This window comes from Squalius cephalus (genome assembly GCF_949319135.1).
Source record: "Squalius cephalus genome assembly, chromosome: 23".
Taxonomy (NCBI): Eukaryota; Metazoa; Chordata; class Actinopteri; order Cypriniformes; family Leuciscidae; genus Squalius; species Squalius cephalus.
In genome coordinates, this window is record NC_137144.1 from 12,141,962 (window position 1) to 12,153,402 (window position 11,441).

An 11,441-nucleotide genomic window follows, 5' to 3' on the forward strand; every position below is an offset into this window, starting at 1 on the left:
TTAACAACTAATATTTAATTACTTAATCAGATTTACACTTCAGGTGGTATCAATGAAGCAGGACACTAGATGATGACTATTATCACTAAAAAGAGATCAACATCATCTGATCTGAGTTTCTCTTGGATTCCTACCATAACATGCATCAAAGACACACAGTTAAAGCAGCCAGAGAAAAACTTAAGTTAAACACTAAAAGGTCAAGAGCCCAACTAAAACAAACACTAATCTCCATCATGGTGACATCAAACTTTATTCTTTTCAATAAAGCTTCAACTTCTAAACCTCTGTTAATTCTCAATAAGAATGTTAGTATGAAAGAAATAAAGTCTGGATTGTAATAAGTGAAGATGCTGAGATCCTGATAGTGTTTAATGTTCTGTTTGGGTTTAAAGTGTTTCTGTATGGTGTGTTTCGTGTGTCACCATTGTGTTGAAGAGTAGAGCCTGAGCTTCAGTCCAGAATGAGCAAAGAAACACTGATGATGTGCTGTATGTTGCTGTATTTATCAGACAGTAACTGTGTAGTTGCTGATGTAGTGATGTATAGTCACAGCAAATCATGCATATAATTAACTGCATGTTTTTCAGTAAAAAATCAGAAAAAATGTGAATTAACTGTGTTTTAACTGTGTGTTTCTGTTAAAAAAGATTAATGAAGATCTCTGTAAAAGTATTTTGCACTTATTTAAATTAGAATATTTTACATTAATTTTACGGTTTTTGTATGGTAGCCATTGCTGACAGTCATTTGACTGTTTTTTATGGGATTTTTTTACAATGAAGGTGTTTGATCGTAATAATTCAGGAAATAGCTGTAAAATAACACTGTTTTTCCGTAAAACATTTAAGGAAAATTTCTGTAAAAGTTTTTTGCACTTAATTTAAATTAGGATATTTTACTTTATTTTTACGGTTTTTGTTTGGCAGCCGTAGCTGACAGTCAATGACTGTTTTTTTACGATTTTATTTTTTACAGTGTAGGTGCACCTGCCACGTCTAGCAGTTATACTTTTATGATTTTTTGAATGCTTACTGAATTGTTTCTTTATTCAAGAAATGCATTTGATACAGTTTAAAATGTGAGGTGAACTTTGAGAAAAGAAATTAGGGACTGAAACCAGCTATGAATAGCCTGTGAATAGCCAGTCGTTAGTAACTATAATGCAGACAAAAGAAATGCATATTTCGAGCCATAACCAGGCTGGAGAGGTGTGAATGTGTGCAGGGGGAGACTGAGACTGAATGGGGATCGTTTGCACCACAAAACAATAGAGACAATATACTGGATAGATGCTTAGAAGATGGCAATAAACATCAGTAGCATTTTAGCGTCAAATCAAAATAAAGTCACATGACATGGTCTTGAAAAACATTTAACTAAATACAGAGTTTTGGACTTATTATCTTCAGATTTTAAACATAAAATGTTTAGACATGTGGCTTTAGCTGTAGTGCATTTCTAGATTGCTCCAGTGCCAACTTCAATTTTATTTTCATGAGGATGTTTCATAAAAAATAATTTCTAATAACTTTCAAAACTTTGAAGCTATTTATAACAATTTTTGTCATTACGACAATAATTAATTCTACATTTACAATAAACTGCCAGGTGTCAGCTTTCAAACGAGATCATACTTGTGCTTTTAGTACCAAGGGTTCATGAACTGTATCTGTTTCAGTTTGGGTATGTCATTTCTGGGGATTTTTCAAAAGTGGGGTTGCAGCTTAACAGGTTAAAAATTTGGCAGTGTTCTGGAAAAAAATTCTGTTCTGTCACTTGTCGTCAGCTATTTGATGCAAGGAGGCTTTGTCATTTATGTATTTTATTTTGTGTTTGTATTTTCAAAAGAATTGGGTCTTTAAAAACACATCTGTGGAGGGTACATCCAAAGACTGGCATTAAGGAGAACGCCACATTTTCTTGTGACAACTGTGATTTTAAGGACATCTGCTCTCAATCAACATTTCTTCACCATTTAAGAGGACATCATGAGCTCAGATTACCTCCAGTGAGAATACTAAAATTCAAGTTACACTGAACATTTGAAGTAACCCTCTACAGTTACTTGCATGTTATGGTGTTTTTGACCTTTTTGCACTTTAGCAAATATTTGTAGATGTTTAATGTTTAAACTGTTAACCTGCAGTTTCATGAACTCAAAAGTACTAAAATGTAAGTGACATTTCTCTAAACAATGGGTGAAGTACACTCCCCAGATACTTACATTTTATGGTATTTTTTTATGTTTTTGCAGATAATTGATTTTTTTTCAAATAATTGTGTTTTGTTAATGTAAGGTGCAATTCATCAGCTTTGTGTATCTTATCAGAATCCTGAATTTAAATGCATGATTTTTGAGGTCTACTGTATTTACCATTTTAAGGTATTTTCACAATACTGTTGTAGATTTAATAAAATGTATTACAGTTTTTCTCAATCGCTAAAACACAATTTCTGAAACCTTGCTCCATTTTCTGAAAACATTAAACACAAAACCTTATCTTCAAGCGCTATTTACAAAACCTCTGACTCCTCTCGCAAAATGAAACTTTCGCCTCAAAACAGTTTTACCCATGTTCAAAATCAAACACTGCTCTCAAATCATAAACAAAGTGATCAAAATGATATACAGTACACTATCAAGCAGTCAGTAAACAATACACCAAAAAATAGAAAACACATTGTTCGAAACATCAGGGAGAAGTACATTTTTAATCTCAAAACAAATTTCATATTTTTCTGTCATTGTCTTTTGATGAACGGAAATAGCTTTAAAACCATGTCAGTGGGCAGTACATTATTTTTCTCTCCTCATCTCCAGCACTCTCTTTTTATCTTTGTTTTTCTCTTGCCCTAGTTCTTCCCCTCCTAAAGCTGAGTTTTGACTGATATAGGCTTTTCATTTTTGTATGTGTCAGAGAAGAAAGTAGGCTAAACATAGGGTCTCAGACACGTTCATGTACTGAAGGCTACCAGGAAAGGTAGGTAACTTAGTTTATTAAATTAATTCACAATTAATTGTATGTCTAATACAGGGCAGTAGGTAGGGCTTTATAATCACTGAGGTCCTAAATTTGAGGTTGTTAGAGGGTTAACATTTTTCCTACACATATACATTTCAAGACGTTTGCAGGCCAAAAAAGGATAAGAAATGGCTTTAAAACCATTTCAGCAGGCAGTAGATTATTTGTCAATACCTGCTCTCTCCTCATCTCCATCACTCTTTCTTTTTCTCTCGGTATCCTTATCTTGCCCTGTCTCTTCCCTTCCTACAGCTGGACTTTTATAATTTACTGAAGGCTACAAATTATATTATAATATTAATTCTCAATATATAGGCTACACATTCATATTAACCTTGTGTCTGATATGATGAAAACGGCTTCGTTAAAGTTTTTTGTCCCCTCCCCTCACAATTAGGGATGGGCATTTTTCAAAAATATTGCATTGGAATATTCGGGCTCATAAAAATCGAATATTCGAATATTCATTTAAATGACATTGAACGAAAAGACGTTATTTTTTAAGTTGAAGTTTTTTTTAAAGCTTGTGTCACCATTTCTGAACAAGCTTACGATTAGGCAATATACACAACAAGCTTGCAATATGTTAAAGGTTTTTTTTTTTTTACTCAAGCAGCGCGAACGGGGGGAAAACGCCTAATAAATCAGACTGCGCCAGATACAGAAGGCCTACACATACACTCGAGTCAGCAGCATATGATTATCGTGTTTATATTGTTTCACGTTTATTGAGAAAAAGAATAATATCCACATGCAGGGGCGCCGCCAGCAATTTATGCTCGAGTGAGAAAACGCGCTGCGCTGACAGACGTTTCTTCTAACAGTAGCCTACTTTGCTTTTTCTGTTCTTAAACCTGTCTCCCTCAACTAAAGTATATGTCTCAAAATCATTTTGCTATTAGATCATTTATCATCTTGGTCTCGGATCAAGCGGGGTCCAGCTGCGTTTACCTGCTGTTAACTGCTGTTTGGATTTCATGTGATTTCTCATTGTGGTGATGATATTATAACTCAGATTAATTAATTAATTTGATCAAATGTAATTCCATTTTGTAAGATCATTTAGTAAGATCATTTTCAAGTAGGCTAATTCCAAACTTCGCAAGGCAGACAACAACATTATGTGATCAAATACAAACAACTTGTCATCCAGCATTTAATTATAACTGTGAGTTAGTGCTTGGGATTTATCATGGATTCACTGCATTTACGGCCAGCAAAGCAACGTAGACAAAATGTAATAGTTTGCCTGATTATTTCTGTCAGTCTAACATTTATGACATAAAACAGCTGTCAAATATGAAATGTTTAGTACACTTACTTCTTATCTCGCACTTGAGCATAAACTGAAGCGTCGTCTGACTGCAGAGCCGTTGAGCCACAGTTTTACCCCAACTACAGTTTTGCCTGCGCATGCGCATTTTAGTCGTGAGAATTGTTTTATTTTTTTTGAACTTACACATAACTACAAGCTCAGGGAAGTGAAGCAAGGTTGTATCTCTTACAATGAACAAACAATGATACACTATGGAAAACATAAATATCCTGGATTTGCATAAAATTATGTAATTATACATACACACACAAAAAAAGAAAAGCATAATAATAAGGTTAAGTCATATGTTTGAATAATTCATCATAATGCATCAAAAATTTTGCACTTTTTTTTTTGTTATTTATAAGTCTAAGGGACGAAATAAAAGAGTTAAATTCAGCAAGAAAAAGAGGGAAGCTTAAAGGAGACTTAAGCCATTTTTGCTTGTGGATGAAGAATTTTGCATACAAGATAAGGAAATTAACAACATATTCAAGGGACAGCAGCTTTGGGTTTTCATAATAAAAGATAAGGGGTGAGGTGTGGGTCACATTTAAAAACAAAAGAGCTTAATTCAGCCCAAAATCTATTGGTTACATTACAATCACAAAATAAATGGGCGGCTGTTTCTTCAACAAAATCACAAAAAGAGCAAGTTTCATCAATATCAGAATATTTAGAGATGGATAAGTTAACAGGATATATTTTATGAAGGGTTTTATAATGAATTTCCTTAACTTTGTTGGATACACAACATTTACTAGGCAAAAGCAAGGCCTTTCTCCAATTTAAGTTTGTTACAAGGGATCCCCAATAGAATTTACGCCTTGGAGTAATCTTTCTCTTCATTTGAAAAATTGTTGAAGATATTATTAGGAATGAAAAACCATAACGACACTGGGTTCACAAGGCATCTTTTCAGCCAGTTTACTTTAAAGGTGTTTATAGTATCAGCAAAGTCCAAAAAGTCAAGGCCACCTTCACCTCTGGAATTAGAGAGTACTTCTCTTTTTAATTTTTGTGAGGCCTATTTTTCCAAATGAAATCCCAAAATATTTAGTTAATTTCCTTTATAGCTTCATCATTGATAAACAAAGAGAGAGCAGGGTATACAAAGCGAGAGAGCCCTTCCACCTTATAAAAGAACTCTACCCTATAATGAAAGATGATCTCTCTGAAGCCAGATGTTAAAGACGTTTTTAGTTCTTATCATTTTATCAGAAAAGTTCAAATGATGTTTGGTAACTGGATTTTTAGTGATATGAGTACCTAGATATTTTACACTGTTTTTAACTGGGATCCCCTCCAATGTCTCATCTATATCATGAATTGAGATAATTTCACATTTCGAAATATTGAGTTTTAGACCCGAGGCACATGAAAATTGTTCCACCAATTCCAGAGTATTAGGCAACTGTTTTTTATCCTCCAAGAATAGTGTGGTGTCGTCGGCCCCACATAGCAACATTGTGTCGGCCCAGATCCGGCTCACATCTGGCACACGTGGAAAGATGATCTGGCCCACATGCAGCGTGGAATGACGGCCCTTGGGCGGACTGCTCCTCAGATCTCGGCCACAAGCAGGCCATAGCAATGCCACATGTCAGCAAAGAGCAAAGAAATAAACCAGAACTGGATCTTATCTGAGCCACAAAATGTGTGTATATTAAATATGGAGTCATCCCAGCCTTAATAAACCTGTTAACAAAAAGAATCACTGAAGAATCACTAAAGGAAAGAAGAGAACAGAAAAAAGAGATGAGCAGAAACACAAGAACTACAACTATAACAGCCAGATGAACAAAGAGAAAAAGTGACCTGATGGTTTTGGTTGTGTTTTAACAATAATTTTTGATCTGAATCACAGAACTCATTTAGAGCCTAATCTCTGAGATAAGGTTATTTTATTTATTATAACAGCACTGATCTTGCATAACATAATAATTTTTTTTTACATTTTCAAAATGATTCAATGGATTTCTTAAAGTTGGTCTGAAACCAAAAGTTTTTTTTTTTTTTTTTTTTCTTATTTTTAATTTAGACACATAGACATCAAGAATCAGCCTGTGAATCTCAACAATGGTGACAATTATAAAGCATGTTGCAGTGCATTCTGGGTACCACCAATCAAAACTCATTCATGGCTGGTGTGCTTTTGTAGATATGGAAGAAAGGGGTATGATCTGAGCGTTGTTAGACATTTGTGCCTTTTGAGAAAGTGGATTGTTTCAGCAGCTTTTCTGGAATGCCTTGTGGCAATCCAATAATGGAAAGAGGAGCCCAGGACCAATGGAGCCGGTCCCGGCTAGAAAAAGTCATCAAATGTCACGTAAACTTTAAAGCCCACAGAATTCACCTACGCAAAACCATTTTAGAGGAGAGGCACAGCAGAATGGAATGCAGATTGAGTTTCGATAAATAGTTAAGACTATATTTTCAGGGATCATTTCTATAGTTCTTTGCTTGGAAATGTGTTTCGAAAGTGCTTGTCTCCCAACCCACGATGAAGACTCATGATGCTCCTTTCTGGGTGTGAATTGGGTGCAGAGCAGCAACTTTGGTTGTGAGCTCTGCGTTGTTGATGAACGTTCTTTGTTGCTTTTTGCAATATTGAAGAAAGGAGCATGTTCTGGGTGGTGTTGAGGCATTTAAGTCTCTTTTTGGAGTTTTTTTGTTTTCACATCTGTAGATCCTATGCAGGAAGCTTTGTTGAAATTCAGAACTGTTTGCAGTGATGTAGGACTTTATGTTGTGTAAGACAGCAGTTGCAGAAAGTGGGTTTTATGGTAAAAAGTGCTCTGGATGCATGCTCATTTCAAGGTCAGCCATTGCAAGTTTTTCAAGAGTGCAATCAACGTCAAGTTGCAGAAATGCCTTCGTTAGCATTTGTTGGCAGGTGCGTGACTTTTTCATTGGACGTCAGCTCTGTGTCATTTATGAAGGTTCTGTATTGCTTTTGTCGATATGGAAGAAAGGGGTATGATCTGAGTGTTGTTAGACATTTGTGCCTTTTGAGAAAGTGGATTGTTCTGGAATGCCTTGTGGCAATCCAATAATGGAAAGAGGAGCCCAGGACCAATGGAGCAGGTCCCGGCTAGGAAAAGTCATCAAATGTCATGTAAACGTTAAAGCCCACAGAATTCACCTACGCAAAACCATTTTAGAGGAGAGGCGCAGCAGAATGGAATGCAGATTGAGTTTCCATAAATCGATAAGACTATATTTTCAGGGATCATTTCTATAGTTTTTTGCTTGGAAATGTGTTTCAAAAGTGCTTGTCTCCCAACCCACGATGAAGACTCATGATACTCCTTTCTGGGTGTGAATTGGGCGCAGAGCAGTGACTTTGGTTGTGAGCTCTGCATTCTTGATCAACGTTCTGTATTGCTTTTTGCAATATTGAAGAAAGGAGTATGTTCTGAGTGGTGTTGAGACATTTGAATCTCTTTTTGGAGTTTTTTTCTTTTTGCATCTGTAGATCCTGTGCAGCAAACTTTGTTGAAATTCAAAACTGTTTGCAGTGATGTGGGACTGTATGTTGTATAAGACAGCAGTTGCAGAAAGTGGGTTTTATGGTAAAAAAGTGCTCTGGATGCGTGCTCACTTCGAGGTCAGCCATTGCAAGTTTTTTAAGAGCGCAATCAACATCAAGTTGCAGAAATGCCTCCGTTAGCATTTGTTGGCAGGTGCGTGACTTTTTCATTGGACGTCAGCTCTGTGTCATTTATGAAGGTTCTGTATTGCTTTTGTCGATATGGAAGAAAGGGGGTATGATCTGAGCGTTTTTAGACATTTGTGCCTTTTGAGAAAGTGGATTGTTTCAGGAGCTTTTCTGGAATGCCTTGTGGCAATCCAATAATGGAAAGAGGAGCCCAGGACCAATGGAGCCGGTCCCGGCTAGAAAAAGTCATCAAATGTCACGTAAACGTTAAAGCCCACAGAATTCACCTACGCAAAACCATTTTAGAGGAGAGGCACAGCAGAATGGAATGCAGATTGAGTTTTGCAATACTGAAGAAAGGAGCATGTTCTGAGTGGTGTTGAGGCATTTAAGTCTCATTTTGGAGTTCTTTTGTTTTTGCATCTGTAGATTATATGCAGCCAACTTTGTTGAAATTCAGAACTGTTTGCAATGATGTGGGACTGTATGTTGTGTAAGACAGCAGTTGCAGAAAGTGGGTTTTATGGTAAAAAGTGCTCTGGATACGTGCTCATTTCAAGCTTAGCCATTCCAGCTTTCCAGTATTTGTAGCGATGTGGTATTGTATCTCGGATAAGACAGCAGATACGAAAATCAGGTTTGACACGGGTTCATTTCGCATTTCAAAGTCAGCCTTAGCATGTTTTCTAAGTGCGCGAACCGATGTCAAGTTTCTGAAATGTCTACATAAAGAAATGTTAATGTGCGTGTGACTTTTCTTCTAAAAGATTTTCTACATTTAGCTCCAACGAGTGAACTACAATGCATGACACGGGTAGCTATGCTGCAAAAAAGCATGACATTATGGGTTGTTGTTTGTATCCCACATATCTTAACAGTAGGCTTCAAAGAGATTGTGGAAGTCCTTTCTGCTTCTGGCTCCGATGTATGCGCTAAAATGTCACGTAAACATTAAAGCCCACAGAATTCAACTACGCAAAACCATTTTAGAGGAGAGGCGCAGCAGAATGGAATGCAGATTGAGTTTCGATAAATAGTTAAGACTATATTTTCAGGGATCATTTCTATAGTTTTTTGCTTGGAAATGTGTTTCGAAAGTGCTTGTCTCCCAACCCACGATGAAGACTCATGATGCTCCTTTCTGGGTGTGAATTGGGCGCAGAGCAGCAACTTTGGTTGTGAGCTCTGCGTTGTTGATGAATGTTCTGTATTGCTTTTTGCAATATTGAAGAAAGGAGCATGTTCTGAGTGGTGTTGAGGCATTTAAGTCTCGGTTTGGAGTTCTTTTGTTTTTGCATTTGTAGATCCTATGCAACCAACTTTGTTGAAATTCAGAACTGTTTGCAGTGATGTGGGACTGTATGTTGTATAAGACAGCAGTTGCAGAAAGTGGGTTTTATGGTAAAAAGTGCTCTGGATGCGTGCTCATTTCAAGGTCAGCCATTGCAAGTTTTTTAAGAGCGCAATCAACGTCAAGTTGCAGAAATGCCTCCGTTAGCATTTGTTGGCAGGTGCGTGACTTTTTCATTGGACGTCAGCTCTGTGTCGTTTATGAAGGTTCTGTATTGCTTTTGTCGATATGGAAGAAAAGGGTATGATCTGAGCGTTGTTAGACATTTGTGCCTTTTGAGAAAGTGGATTGTTTCAGGAGCTTTTCTGGAAAGCCTTGTGGCAATCCAATAAAGGAAAGAGGAGCCCAGGACCAATGGAGCAGGTCCCGGCTAGGAAAAGTCATCAAATGTCACGTAAACGTTAAAGCCCACAGAATTCACCTACGCAAAACCATTTTAGAGGAGAGGGGCAGCAGAATGGAATGCAGATTGAGTTTCGATAAATCGATAAGACTATATTTTCAGGGATCATTTCTATAGTTTTTTGCTTGGAAATGTGTTTCGAAAGTGCTTGTCTCCCAACCCACGATGAAGACTCATGATGCTCCTTTCTGGGTGTGAATTGGGCGCAGAGCAGCAACTTTGGTTGTGAGCTCTGTGTTGTTGATGAACGTTCTGTATTGCTTTTTGCAATATTGAAGAAAGGAGCATGTTCTGAGTGGTGTTGAGACATTTAAGTCTCGGTTTGGAGTTCTTTTGTTTTTGCATTTGTAGATCCTATGCAACCAACTTTGTTGAAATTCAGAACTGTTTGCAGTGATGTGGGACTGTATGTTGTGAAAGACAGCAGTTGCAAAAAGTGGGTTTTATGGTAAAAAGTGCTCTGGATGCGTGCTCATTTCGAGGTCAGCCATTGCAAGTTTTTCAAGAGTGCAATCAACGTCAAGTTACAGAAATGCCTCCGTTAGCATTTGTTGGCAGGTGCGTGACTTTTTCATTGGACGTCAGCTATGTGTCATTTATGAAGGTTCTGTATTGCTTTTGTCGATATGGAAGAAAGGGGTATGATCTGAGCGTTGTTAGACATTTGTGCCTTTTGAGAAAGTGGATTGTTCTGGAATGCCTTGTGGCAATCCAATAAAGGAAAGAGGAGCCCAGGACCAATGGAGCAGGTCCCGGCTAGGAAAAGTCATCAAATGTCACGTAAACGTTAAAGCCCACAGAATTCACCTACGCAAAACCATTTTAGAGGAGAGGGGCAGCAGAATGGAATGCAGATTGAGTTTCGATAAATCGATAAGACTATATTTTCAGGGATCATTTCTATAGTTTTTTGCTTGGAAATGTGTTTCGAAAGTGCTTGTCTCCCAACCCACGATGAAGACTCATGATACTCCTTTCTGGGTGTGAATTGGGCGCAGAGCAGTGACTTTGGTTGTGAGCTCTGCATTCTTGATGAACGTTCTGTATTGCTTTTTGCAATTTTGAAGAAAGGAGTATGTTCTGAGTGGTGTTGAGACATTTGAGTCTCTTTTTGGAGTTTTTTTCTTTTTGCATCTGTAGATCCTGTGCAGCAAACTTTGTTGAAATTCAGAACTGTTTGCAGTGATGTGGGACTGTATGTTGTATAAGACAGCAGTTGCAGAAAGTGGGTTTTATGGTAAAAAAGTGCTTTGGATGCGTGCTCACTTCGAGGTCAGCCATTGCAAGTTTTTTAAGAGCGCAATCAACGTCAAGTTGCAGAAATGCCTCCGTTAGCATTTGTTGGCAGGTGCGTGACTTTTTCATTGGACGTCAGCTCTGTGTCATTTATGAAGGTTCTGTATTGCTTTTGTCGATATGGAAGAAAGGGGTATGATCTGAGCGTTTTTAGACATTTGTGCCTTTTGAGAAAGTGGATTGTTTCAGGAGCTTTTCTGGAATGCCTTGTGGCAATCCAATAATGGAAAGAGGAGCCCAGGACCAATGGAGCCGGTCCCGGCTAGAAAAAGTCATCAAATGTCACGTAAACGTTAAAGCCCACAGAATTCACCTACGCAAAACCATTTTAGAGGAGAGGCACAGCAGAATGGAATGCAGATTGAGTTTTGCAATACTGAAGAAAGGAG